At 40.1% G+C, this 14,381-nt stretch overlaps 1 protein-coding gene across 1 annotated transcript in view; it reads left to right on the forward strand.

The window, feature by feature from the left end:
• PTPN14 (protein tyrosine phosphatase non-receptor type 14) overlaps window positions 1–14,381 on the forward strand; it is a 110,558-nt gene that overhangs the window by 54,184 nt on the left and 41,993 nt on the right. The window lies entirely within an intron of this gene.

A 14,381-nucleotide genomic window follows, 5' to 3' on the forward strand; every position in this document is an offset into this window, starting at 1 on the left:
CAGCATGAAACGCACACATTAGGCTTGTGCTTGCCTTGTTGTAAACACCCTGATACTTAATTATCTTTCATGTTGTGTTTAGAGAACAGCAACAACAAATAATGTGCAGTATTTGCCTGGGTCTTGTTGTGTTCATATTATTGCAGCGTATGTGTTATTTTGCTTTTCAATAATATTTTTAAGTTGGTTCTTTTTGGATGTGTATTTTAGTGGATGTTTAAACTTTGACTTAAAAGTAAGAACTCCTTCAAGGCAGACCTAAGATTCAACATTAATTCCCTGTTTATAAAATATTTGCTGAGGAGGGCAAACCCTTCTCCCAGCTGACTTTCTTCAGTGAATGGGGAGCTTGTTCTCTGTGTGTTGGTTATTGAAAGCTGAGCTCTTTGTGCCAGATATTTTAAGAAACTGTTGACGCTTAGATCTAATCTATTACATTATACTGTGCTTTTAGACCAGAAAGTGAATGTGTTTTCATGTGTGTGGTTGGGCAGTACATATGCAGCAACTCTGAAAAACAGTGTTGCATAACTATAAATACAGTGTAGGATACTTTCAGCCTGCATTCTTGCTTTACTGTGTTTTGAAGGCAGTGGCTGTGGTGGTTAGAAATGTTGCAACAGGAATGTCTTGGCATTGGGCAGATTCACATTTATATCTGATCATAAGGAAATAATACTAATTTTATGCTCTGGGGCTTAGTTACGTGTGCTAACATATTGCTTTCCTGATGGGAGCTATTTCTACATTCAATTCTGGTAGAACAAATACTTTTGGAGTAATCTAGCCTTTTTTATTGGACCCTTTTAAATGGAAGCAAAGATTACATTCTGAGGTTCTGCTCTTCTTGTAGAGTAGTGTTATATCATTTACACAAGTTAAGAGAGCTTCCTTTCTGGTCTTAGTCCAGGTTGAATCCTTCCATGCAGTTATGGTAGTGGAGGCATTTGCACTTGGGAAAAAGTACTTTCGATCTCCTTTTCTTGTCCACCTGGGTAAGTGTGCTGTTGGAGACACTGGCTGAGCCTGTATGTTGGATAAGCAATGTGGATGGCTTTTACCATGGCTGACAGCTGTAAGTGATTCAGATTTTTAAAAAACAATTCCACAGCTGGGTACAATATAGCAATTTTATTGCCCATGCTTGTGATTTTTATTATGCTATGGTTTTCCCTAAACTTCGAAGATCATGGAATGAGGTAATGATATGAATTTCAGTCTGGGATTTTTTACATGCTCAGAGCAGAACTCAGACTAGATTAGTAAAGGGCCAGTAAAGAAGGGTATGATTCCAAATATTTTATAGCGCTCAAAAACCAGAAGAAAAAAAATACCTAGTTTTACCAAAGAAAGAAATATCATTCTTCAATATTAGTATGGCTTTGAGGGGGGTCACAGAATCTCTAAAGTTGGAAGGGGCCCATAACAATCGCTGAGCCCAACTCTCTGCTCCTGGAAGGACTACCTAAAACTAGATAATATGATTTAAAGCATCATTCAGATGCTCCTTGCACACCGTCAGGCTGGTACTGTAGTCACTTCCCTGAGAGGCTGTTCTAGTTCCAACCTGATCTTAAATGTTTCCAGGGATGGGGCAGCCATCACTTCTCCGGGCAACCTCTTCCAGGGCTTCACCACTCTCACTGTAAATATTTTCTTCATTATGTCTAGACTAAATCTACCCTCATTTAGTTTTAAAACATTGCCCCTTGTCTTATCATAACAGGCCCTGCTTTGTCCCTGTTTTACAATCCCAGTGTAAGTACTTCCCCTAAGGCAGCTTCATCCCGTTTTCTTGTGTCCTATTCCTGGTCACCAGAGGAAGTGACTGTTTATAATTAGGACATGGCTGCAGACCACTGTGTTTAAAATGTGTCTTGATTACGTAGACTGCCAGGCTTGAACCTTAATTCCAGAAAGAAGAGCTGAGGGTCCGTGAGACTGAGGTAGTAATTGAGACATTTTATAATCCTTAAAGAGAAGGAAATACATTAAGCATTTTGAAACTTGCTTTGAAGGTCTAACCAGCTTCTGTTGCAGGAAAAAAAGTTCTTCTGCCTTTCTGCATGGAAACAAAAACAATTTGAGTGGCCTATATATTTATTTTGTGATATCTGACAGGTGAAATGGTGCTGAGGCTAGAAATCTGGGCTTCTGCTTTCATCAGTGAAGAGCTTGCTTTGTGTGTGGAGCTGTGTTTGGATGAGTCACACCTACTGCTTTTTGTTCTTCAGCCTCTGAGGAAGCTGTCCTCACCACTGCTTAGTGATAAGCACTTGTGTTAGGGGGGTCACTGTGATAGCCTGGAGTTGTCTTCTATTTAAACCCAGCTTTTCTTGCTCCTTGGTTTTCTCCTGTTAGATTTCCCAGTGCCACACAGACACAGGGTTGCATACCTGTAGCTGTACTGCTAGCAGTACCCATTCCATGTGTATGTGTGTATTTATGGAAAATATGTTGTTTTTAGATGTAAACCTTTATGGAAGGTTTACATCTATGATCTGGATATGTCCCTTTTTCGTGTTTTGTATTAGTAGCCAGTTATCTTAAATAGTGCTGAAAGGAGATTTTTATCTTGCTGTAATTGGCTCTAGAACCTCATGAAAACTGTGACTTAACCTACTTTTTGGAATGTAGTGGAGAATTGTGTCCTGCTTTCTTTGAACTGCAGTGTCTTGAGGAAAGAGGATGAGTGTATGGATAGTAAGCTTCTGCTTGTGCAGCTGGAGGATGTGTCAAAAGTTGTATTTAACAACATGGCCTTGCTACATCTACTTACACTTGTAAACTCTGCAGGAAAACTTCACCTAGGTATTTATTCTTGGGGACTGTGTCAGGCCTAAGTCAGGATGCAGAGATACAAAGTGCAGAGAAACAAAGAACGGACTTTGTTTCATAATAGTTTTATTTCTAAATAAAAATTGTATTCTGTAGACAAGAAATTCAAGTCTAATGTTTCCTGACTCATAGGAGCATGCTGCCATCACCATGATGGACAGGGAGTTCCGATCCATAAAGTGGGAGGTTTCTGTAAACTTAATGAAAAAGTCCCTGCTGCTGGAATGACTCTCAATAGAATCAGTTATGATAGAGTTTGCTCCCTGAAGGTTCTTGTTGTATTGTTGTCTCCTTAAACCAGACAGATGCAACTAAAAGCAAATAGAGGGTTTTAGAAAAAAAGATGATAGCTTCAGTGTTTTGGTTTAAAGGAGAAAGGATTAAAAAAAGTGGAAAAAGGAAAACCACGTGTCATCCCTAGCTGCTTGAGTCATAGAATTGCCCATCAGCATTTTTGCATCTCCTCACATGAAGATGAAAAGAATAATTCCTCCTCTAGTTTAGGAATTGAGTTGCTCACTGCCTTTGTCATTTAGACTGTTGCAAACTGCTTGGCTGCCCTTTCTTCCCCCTCCAAGTGCAGCAGCAATGTGTGTCACTGCAGAGGGAGGTTTCCCACTTGTTAGGGAGTGTGTGCATGGGAGGGGTGTTCTGGTGCATCTCACACACCGGCACATGCTTCAGACTTGTCTCCCAGGGTAGTTTAAGGCACTGGTTTGGACAGGTGACTGCATTACCTAGGCTGGGGCTTATCCCAGTAGGTTCCAGCCGGGCTGTGCCCAGTGGACTGCCGAGGCCAGGATAGTCTCAGCGGAGGCTCAGACTTGGTCCGATCTCCCAAGGCGTTCCCAGCTGTGGGCAGCCAAGCAAGCTCAAGTGATTTCAGCTCTTTAGTGATTATCAGCTCTGTGTGATTATCAGCTCTTTTGGCTTGCTTGTGGCCGTGGCAGCAGACGCAGGGAGAGAGAGAAGTGCTGTATAAGCTTCCGCAGGATTCTTTATTGGTGTCCCTCACGAAGGTTCTCAGTGACAGCTCTTCTGGTGAACCAGGCAGAATTAGGGGTTTTTATACCCTACAGGGGTTTTGGAAACTGTCCAATAGTAAGAGTCAGGCAAAAGTGACCTACAGGCTTACAGAGAGATAAGCAGGGTCCGAAAGGCGGCAGAGAGGGGCTTCTAAGGCCCGAGTCATCGTGACTTGGCATTTCCTAGCTCAGGCTTCTGACCTCCAAGGAGGCCTTGCAGGCCCTGGGCCTGCTACAGGGGCTGGTACTCTTCTTTCTGTCTTCCCATATGATGCAGTAACAGGGACTTAGCAGTTTCTCCTCAGGGAAGTGCAGACTGCTAGGGGATGTAGTCCTGAAAATCTTTGTGATACACGCCACTCCTGCCTCACTCATGTTGCTACTCCTGATAAAGCCTTACAGAGTGATTGTTGCTCTAGACTTCCTGTGTAATCAGTGAGAAGAAATGGGCATTTCCACAGTGGGATTCAGGATTCCTCTGTTGTGCATCACTTTCTGCAGGTGATTAATTTTCTCTTTTCTACTGTGTGTTCTGAAAAGGGAACTGTGGATCATTGGTCTTCTATTTATAAGTCCCAGATAGATGTCTGAAATTTTTCTACAGCATCAGGCAGAGGGTCAAGCCACTATTAGCCACAGCATGAGAGCAAACAGGTGTGTGGGTTTTGATTGGAATTTCTATCAGCTTTTTAAATTTTGAGAATTCAATAGGCAATGGAAATCTTGGTTATGGTAGCACTTCCAGTCTTCAATTAAATTTGTTCAATGTTGAAGTTTGTACTGCAGGCTGGAGCAAACTTTTTCCCTTCACTTGTATTTGAGACACAGATCATGAGAACTTAGTTCTAAACTTACCTTTTTCAGTGATCTGAATAATTTTCATGGTTTTTTGCCTTGCTGGCAGGGTATAGTACTAAAGGATCTGCAGTTGAATGTCAGTACAACCCTCAAGTCTCCAAATGTGTTTAAAAGAAGCATTTGTGTGGAGGCCCTTATGCAGCTGAGAATCTCAACAAGAATTTGGCAGAAATCTCAGTGTCGGAAGATGGCAGATTCCTGTGCAGTGAGATGTTTACCGGTTCACTGTTTTATCTTTGGCAGCTGCTTTTGCACTTGATATCTTCAGCTGGTTTTGAAGCTTTTAAAAGAATAATTATTCATTTAATGAAATGGATCTATTTTACCCACCCAACAGGGCACTGATTCACATATTTCCCTGGCAACATCCTGTCGTTATCAGAGCTGTGTTCACTTTTGCAGGATTGCCTTCGCTGGGATGTTACAACTTCCTGGGCCATGGTTTTGTTGCATGATTTACTGAGGTGTGGGGTAACTGTTTTCAGTTATTCCCTTGGAAGCATTAGGGTCACTGGGGTCTCTGGGAGGTGGAAGCAACCTGAGTTTTCCTGTTTTCCTCTGGCACTGATGCTCATGTGGATGTTCCAACAATCTTTTCGCAGGAATATAAGATGTTGTACTGACGACCTATAGATAGGCAGCAACTTCATTGTGTCACATTTCAAGCAGTGTTTTCTTATTGCCAGGACAGATTACTGTAAAAGGCAATAGCCAATGGCCTGGATTTTAACTCCACACCAGGTAAAATTCCACTAAATCCGTAGAGCTTTCTCAGACATTGATTATGTGAGGTTGGGATGCTACATAAAGGTTTCATTGACAGGGTTTTATAAGTGAGCTCTATGCATTCATGAATGAGGTTTCACTGCAGGCTCACCAGAGCTTTTTTTTTTTTTTTTTTTTTTGTGGTTTTTTTTTTTTTTTTTGGATTTTTTTTGTTTGGTTGGTTCTTTTTGGTTTTGTTTTTTTTTTTTTTTTTTTTTTTTTTTTGGTTTTTTTTTTTTTTTTTTTTTTGGATTTTTTTTGTTTGGTTGGTTCTTTTTGGTTTTGTTTTTTTTTTTTTTTTTTTTGTTTTTGTTTTTTGGGTTTTTTTGGGTTTTTTTTGGTTAAGTTCAGGCTAAGCACACATTCTTCTGTAAGTCTGAACGTGTCCACTTGCTCTTTGAATAAAGTAACACCTGAATACACTTGCATGCTGCTCTGCACCCACAAAGCAATTATTTTGTGATGTGCTTCTGGATGCTTACATAGGCATGCCAGTTGTTCACTGGTATATGTGCTTACTCAGTTCAGCTTTTGCATCAGTGCACAGCAGAACACACTACATTTAGCCAGAAAAACATGGTGGACTTGAGTAATTCCAGAGTTCAGAGCAGTATGGATGAAGAATCTTTAAAATATATATTGAAAAATAAAATGGGGCTTATGGGGTGTATACATTATATTTTATTGTTACAATTGACACAATGTCGGGGAGAGAATGGAGCAATGAGAACTCTCCATGTTTGTTTTGGGTCCAAAGAATAGTTATGCCTGTACTTAAGCACCATTAAAAAAAAAAAAAGTTATCTATTTATTTTTAGTATTGCATAGTATGAGCTTGAGTATACATTTGTTCTAGTTAACTCACCACATTTTTTTAGCATGATATTCTAACCTGCTTGGCCATTAACCTGGCTGGCTACCAGGAGAATTTTCAAACTGTTGACTCATATTGCTTCCATATGTAGCTTAAACCACCTTTTCCCACAGCAGATACAGCTTGAGGGTTAGCTGCCTTGTTTTTCAGGGCAGGGAGAAGCATATTTTGAACTGAGTCAACACATATGAATAAAGGAAGTAAATATAAGCTATTATTAACTTTTTGGGGTCTAATCTCATTTTTGCCGACATCTAGTTCCAATTCAAGAAAGACCAACAGGGGCTTTTTGTGCTCCTCTTCCCCAGGAGGTTAAGCATGCTTCAGCCTACATAGCCATAGCTTATCTTTGCACTTCTGCATCTTTGTGGGGATGAATCTTTACAGCTGCCATTTCAGGATTTTTTTTGTTTTTTGTTTTATTCCATCTGGAGATCAGGAGGCATGAGTAGCTCTGTGTGTGTGGGACCTGCTGTTGTGAGGATGTGACTAACCAAGTGGGTAATGACACACAGGCTGCATGCCACAGCACCTCAGTGAGCACCTGTGTGTAGGTGGGGCCTGTATGTGGTTGTAGCTCCTCTTCTCAATTGGAGCCCATGTTGTGTGTCAGGCACTAAAGGACAGGTGCCTGACACCTGGGAGAATTGGTTTATTATCCAAAATCCTGCACCAAAGCAGTAGCTGCCTCTGGGACACACAGTTCAGGGTGAGGAAGAAGAGCCCTGGGACCCTATATGGGAATGGGGAAGATCGTGACCAGAGGAAGGTGAAGGTGGAGGCAGCAGTTGTGGGAGATAGTGTGGGTTTTTTGCACTCAAAAAACCCCAACCATGTTGTGGAAAGTGATATGTGGCGTTGCTGTAATTCACCTCAGTCCTACCTTTTTTTTTTTTTTTTTTCTTTTTGTGATCAAAAAAGAACGTGAAGCTAAAAAGAAAAAATAGTTTCCTGAGCTGTAGCCTTAGGATCTCTGTAGCCAAATGCAAGTGTTCTGCTCAGTTCAGGAGATATGAGCACATAGCTGAGCATGTTTTCAAGCCTAGGTTGAACAATAAAATAAACAATAACACTTTTAGCATGTCTTTAAAACCCTAACCAAATGGATACATGGCTTTTTTCAAAGATGTGGATAACAAACTCTTTTCTCCCATATTTTTTATTCTAGTGTTTCTATGTAATATTTATATTTGCTTTGAACATTTGGGGTTTTTTTTCCAGTTAGAAATGCTAAAATACAGATTTCTTTGCATTATATGATTTTGTTTTGCTTTACTTTTGCTATCTCACTTCAGCCTTTATAAAGATGAATTCTATGGTGGTGTCACCAGGGTTTGCTGGACTCCAATTAACTCCAATTTGCAGAGACCAAATGTCTTTTTTAAATGAAAAGGTTCAGAAGACAAGAGAATATGGCTTCCCTGGTGGTTTTTTTTTTACTCTAAAAGGCATGTCAAAGTTTTGTGCTGTATAATTCTTTAGGTATTTGGATTAACTCTGATAAAATTATAGGTGGTTGTAAGGGAGATTATTGTGCTTATAAATTGTAGTGGGGCTCCCTGTAATTTGTTATAATTAATTCAATAGTTCAAGAGCAGAAAATCAAGATCAGGTTGTGGCATGCCTTCCTTTCTTGCAAAAGCAAGCCATTACTGGCCTTTTTATTTAAAGTTTTACTTTGTGCTTGTGGGTTTATTTGAACTTGGAGTACGCAAAATGCATAATAAGCTCTTAAAAAACAATGTACAAGTACAGAGGATGGACCTGTTGTGGTTGGTGGGGGGGTTCTGTTTAAATGTAGAGAAATTGGTGGATACTGTGGAGCTGTATCTGGTGGCTAAGCCTCTCATGGAAGGAGCGCGTGTTTTGGAAGGCTTGTGTCATGTCTGCGGGCTGCAGCAGGGCCTGGGTGCATGTCTGTGCTTGTGGCCCATCAGAAATGGCAGGAAAAGAAAACCACTGGCAGAGCACTTCTTTCCTATGCGTGCTCCCTCTTTTGCTGCAGAGTGTGATGTCTCCTGGCTCATTGCTGAGGGCTTCGCTTGCCATCCCGAGGGCTTCGCTTGCCATCCCTTGAACTCTGGGCAACAAAGACCCACAGCAGTTTGAGATCAGGCTGCACCGGAAGCATGTACTGCTTATATGGGAGAGGTTACAGTGTCTGTGTTACTTTCCTAAACAGTCAACATCCATTTGTAATGCAAACCTACTTTTCTTTAAGCGCTCTATTTTTCTGCAGAAATTTGGCATTATTGACTAATTCATGCCAGAATAAAAACCTTTTTGCTCTTAAAATACTTTGCATTTACTTCTGAAATCATGTGCCAGCTGTGTAAAGAACTGGAGGAGCTGGAGATCTGGAATTTTAATTATCTTTTGGGGAATGCACGCACATTAACAACCTTTCAGTAGTCAACTGTTGAAATGGAGGTGGTAAGCAACAACTAAGCGATGCACAATTCTCATCATGCTGTCTTCAGCTGTGCAAAGGTTTTCCTGTTCTAGTATCCTTAGCCAGGAGCTGATTGAGGAGCTGGTCCTTAACCTTTGGAAGGCCTTTGGTAGGAACCTCACTGATAGCTGTGGTAGCTGGCCTTTCACTGTGTGCCTCACCAAGTGCAGCTCACCAGGCAAGCCAGGCATCCAGGCTCTGCATCATTTGTCCTTACCTCACAACCCGCACATCAAAATAATTGGAAAGTGGCCATCACTGTGACGTTAGTCTGTTGTAGCCAAATCCTCTCTTTTCCCTTTCAATTATAATTTGTTGCTTTTAAAGAGAGAGATTGAGTGATCTGGAAGTAGGTGATAGGAACTGTGTTTTGATCTGTTCTCCTTTTTTTTTTTTCAGTCAAATGTGTGAATATGATGCTATCCCAGCATTGTTCTGTCTCGCTAGGAAGGGGAATGACACAAATCTTTCCATGTATTTATTTTGGTTTTAGTGTCAGTCATGTTTTCCATCCAGCTGCTGGAGGAAGCCAGGATGTAGGCAGCTGGATGTGCTTTTGAACAGAGTAATTTCTCAGTTACCTGAAGCTAGCCTTGACCTACCCTCTAAGGTTGCTATGATCAAAGAGCTCTTACCCTGGAAGATGTTATGACTCTGTTTTTACTATTGGCATTGGCAGTTTGAGCTTCTGAAGGATTTCCTCCTGCATGTGTGACAAAAGCTCTTTCGTCTCCTTTGCTCTTTTTTTCTGGCAAGTCTGCTGATCTTCCTGAAGGTCTGTGACAGGGTGTGGTAGACTCATTCTCAATAATACCCTTCCAAAAAGAAGGAAAGGTACCCTTCTATTAGTGGAAACAGTGTCATTGTTTTTTATAATCTAACACAAATCCCAGGTAAATGGCTGTTGTCTAGGACTATGAAACACCAGACTTTTGCTGGGAGAGAAGTTGATGAAATTCCAAAGGAGTGAACTAGAGATGGTGTTTATCAGCACCATCTAAGTTTTTAAAGTGGCAAAGACGAGGTATTAGCTCTGTGTTACTGAAAATGACATCATGGATCTGTGTATCTCTCTTTTTTCTTTTCTTTTTTTTTTTTTTGTAAAGTGCCTTTAGATTAAGATGTGCTGATTGAATCCTTGCCTCCAAGATGTGTTTCAGCATGCTCAGGCTCAGAATCATAACACCATCTTTGCCAATATACTGATGTTGCATTTGAAAAGACCAGTCTTGTCTGCCTGACTGCCTTTCTTATCATATAAAATCCAGTCCAAGTTTGCAAGCCAGATTTGTTGCAGTGTATTGAATGACCCACATGAAATAAGCAGTATCCAGTAAGTAGTACTCTGGATTGAGACTTGGGAACAAAACCTTAGACCTTCCAGATCTGCCTTGGATTCCTGCCCAAGTTTACATGAGTAGCTTCACCAACCTCAGATATTGTATGAAATTAGGCTAATGATCATTAATACATTAAAGCATGTTTTTTTTCCGAAAAGCTACCGGTAAGAGTTAAGTAGTAACATGAGTCTTAAATATGTAATAAATAAACAGAAAGCACTTTTCAGTCATTATTAGGGACTTCCTTTGGTTACCCTGAATAGCCAAGTCATCGGCTCTTCTATCTCAAAGGCTGAGAAAACATATCCTCAAAATAAAAAATGGGCTTCTATTTCAAATGTAGCAATATAGGTATCTATGGAATCCTGTTGCTAAATAGTATAAAAGCTAAAATCATGGCAGATTTTAAGGTGTCAGGTGAACAATAGACACATCAATATCAAAGCTGGTGCTTAAAATAATTTTAGTAAATGATAAAAGACCTCTGTTCTGGAGAAACTGCTTCCCCTGTGGGCACATTATTGCATAAGAGTACACTGCAGCGTCTCTCCTCAGAAATATATTACCATACTAAGTTAATCTCAAATGAGCTGACTCGGACTGTTGTTGTGACTCAATGAGATTTTTATTGTCTTCCTAATTTTGGAAGATTGTATTGTACTCTCATTGCAATTTTTTTTGAAGTTGGAGAAGGGCTGAAGTTCTTGAGCTAAACCACTGGTGGACCAATCTGTTTCTCCTTTGAGTCTTAAAGCTTTCTTCTTTTAGAGGTATGAAATGGTAGAGTAGTTCTTTTTTCCTCCAGAGAAGTTAAATTGCATAGCTATGCAGTTATCCAATAGATAGGCTGGGTGCCAAAATGGTACCTAATGAGTTATAAAAAGTTAGTCATGCCAGTAATAGCATCATTAGAAACTATGGTAAAGGAGTTGTACCTCTTGGGTAACTTAATACATGTTTTGTAGTGCTTTGTTTATTTTCAGATACACTCAAGGTAAATATTTATTGGTATTGAAACTGTTATGTATTTATACTGGGTCAAAATTTCCAAATAAAACAACCTGATTAAAAAAAAAAAAGCTTTTTGAGTGTTTCCCGCTGCATTGGAGGTACAAACCCTCTCTGATGTACAGAGAAGGAAAGTAAAACTTGTGAAAAATAACAAAAATCCAGACAGGTCACATTGCAGTATTCAAACTGTATTAAACCTTATTAACTCAAAGCTTTTTGTATAAAATATACCTTTAGATTGTAAATCTCTGGGACAAAAAGAATTTTTTGTTCTGTTTCTTTACATTTCCTAGCAGAGTTTGATGCTGCTTGATTACTAAGGGTAGTGGATCTGATAATACTGAGTAATGATTAAGGTAAGGAAGTATTTGCCTTGTGGTTCTTTGTGGAAGTCACTAGTAAGAAAATCCTGAAGGTGCAGTGCAATTACTCTGCAAGCCTAACCCATATTCTTACTTTTGTAAACCATCCTTTAATTTCTCTACAAAAACCTCACTTCTTGTTTTGGTCAGGCCAGGTTCTGTCTGCTTGTGATATATGAAATGTTGATTGTTGAGGAGAATAGAAATCAGTGAAACGGAGTTATTTTCTGCGTGTATCAAATAGCAGCAGGGATTTTATGTCAGATAAACAGTGGTGATGGAAGGGTGCAATGAATTCAGTGACACTATACAAACATCCACTTTCTTTTTTGAAGTGACAGGAGAACAAATGTGAATCCTGGTCCTGGGGGAGGTCCATGCAGAATTGTTTGAGCAAATGGAGTTTCCCCACATTTATGCAGCTGTAGCAGTTTGAATCTGGGTGTTGTAATTAAATTTTAAAATAGTACCCTTATCTCCTCCTCACTAATACTATGGGGTTTTGGTGGGCTTTTTTTCCTTTAATGGTATGGATTGCCAAAATACAGATTCCGAGTTGAGATGTTGTTTCTTAGTCATCCACTTGCAGCTTCTTTACGTGCTTTTTGATGCCATACATGCAAATATACTTCCAATGTTTTGTGTGTTGGCTAAATAGAGTTGTGGGAAATTATATCCTTATAATGATGGCTTTGTTCAGACTTGTTGTCCACTCCTATTCCCCTTGGAATTAGCTACAGGCTGGCAAACTGCAGTAGCCTTTATTATATTAAATACACAATGGCTCTGCTAGTAAAGTTTAACCCAAAGAGAGCAATGAAGGTGAGAGATTTCAGCTCTGGGCTGACTCAGGTATGGTGTGTCTGCTGCCCTGCACTACTCTATGCCAAAATGGCTTTGTGATTAAAGCTTTGTAAATCTTAAATTTGAATTTTTTATCTTTTATTATTTGGGGGTGCAGATTCCAAACTTCACTTTTGTTCACTTTTCATAGGCTTTCCCAACTAAACCACCTAATAGAAGGCTTCTGAAATGCATGTTTTTATCTGCTGTCCTGGAACAACCTTCCTCAGTGAATCTATAGCTGAAACATTTTTTAAGAGTTTGATTTCCCTCAAATTATAGATCTACTTTCACAATCCAAGTGAACAAAGAGCAGTCTCAGCTAGCATAGTGGTATAATAACAGCATTTAATTTAATTTCAGATGGAGGAGCCTCAACTCCCTGACAGAATGTGGGCCAACTGCTCCTCTCCATTGGCTGGGCAGGGAGCCTGACCACAGTTTTGCAGCATGGCTGAGCCATGAATCTGTGGCTGGTGGAGTTATTTGAGCCTTCTAGTGGAGCTTCCTCCAGGGTATCCTCCCCCTCTGCCTCGACACTGGAATTTGCCACCCCAGTCCATGCCTGGGGACACATGTCCCAGTTAATGCTTTATTTCGATGCCATGAAAAGACATGTCAGGGGACTCTTTAGGTGACATCACTTGTCACTGTCAGTCCAGGGTTAAAGGGGAAGCAGGTACCAACCACAGGTTTCTGCCTCAATCTTCTTCAGGTTATCGTGGTAATTCCACTGAAATAGGTGTCAGAGCCACAGCAAGTGATTGTACTTCAATGAGTTTGCCTGTGAGAAGTGACAACTTTCTCCATGAGCTTTTTTTTCCTGACAGATAAACTAGTTAATGTCAGAGCACTAATTGTGTACATCCCTTAAACTCTTGCTGCATGCCAATCTACAATATATAATAAATCCTAAACTCACTAGATGATCTTTAAGGTCCATTCCAACCCAACCCGTTCTATGATTCCATAACGTTATAGAATATTCCTAATGAGATTTTTAAATGTGATCTCTTCCTGAAGATCAAGTGAAACACCTGTAAATAGACATCTTTCTCAGATTGTGGGTGCTGTCAGCTGTCTGTGAATGTGTAGCTGTGTGAGTGTGTAATAGTGAGTGTGTGTGTGTGTGCTCTTTATTTGCCCTAACATTTCTAACATCAGTGTTGGGGGAAATTTGTAGTGACAGCTTTTGAGAATTCCATATTGTCCAAGGCAGACACTAAGCAATGTTTCCTCCTTGCTTTCATCATATTCCTATGGCAAGTCAAATGGCAACTCAAACCCTACAGCAATGTTTCTCTTGAAAGCCTAGGTCATATTTGATACTACAGTAACTGCATTGGCACTGTATTTTGTTGATGCCTACCTGAGTAATCCTTCCTGTGATTTGTCTGTAGTTTTGTGGACACATAGTTGAAATCATGGCTCCTCTACAGCTGGTGACATTCTTGACTTCTGTACAGCTAGGATGTCACTGTAAGATTTGACATTGGTTTGAGTCTCATGTAGCCTCTTACCACTGTGTTTGTTTTAACAATAGCCTTCTTTTGGTGGCAGATAGGGATTTTAGTCTCGTTGTTAGACTAGAATACGTAACTCGTGTGTATGTAGCACGGACCCAAATAGCTGCTTTTGGGATTACAAGTCTTAAGGACCAAATTCATCACTCACCTGCATAGTTGATAAAGCAGCTTAAATCAAGCTTCTGTGAAAGTGTGCATGTTTTCAGAGTTAGGATTTGGTCACTGCAAAGGAGTAGAAAGAAGCTGATTTGTCTCTTGGACCAAGCAAGTGTGAAACCTGGGGCTGAGGCACAGGGCCCAGGCTGAGAAGCCATATGCTTTTCAGCCTGTCTCTCTCAGTCAAATTTCAAAATCCCCATCAGTTTTCATCTTTATTAGGCTGTGTGAAAGCCAAATCTGAGCATTTTAAATGAGATTATATTTTTCTTATACCTCAACACAAGCAGTAATATTTGCAAGCATAGTTAAAGGCAGCGCAGTTCATGTT

This window comes from Pyrgilauda ruficollis, unplaced genomic scaffold (genome assembly GCF_017590135.1).
Source record: "Pyrgilauda ruficollis isolate IOZ18807 unplaced genomic scaffold, ASM1759013v1 scaffold4, whole genome shotgun sequence".
Taxonomy (NCBI): domain Eukaryota; kingdom Metazoa; phylum Chordata; class Aves; order Passeriformes; family Passeridae; genus Pyrgilauda; species Pyrgilauda ruficollis.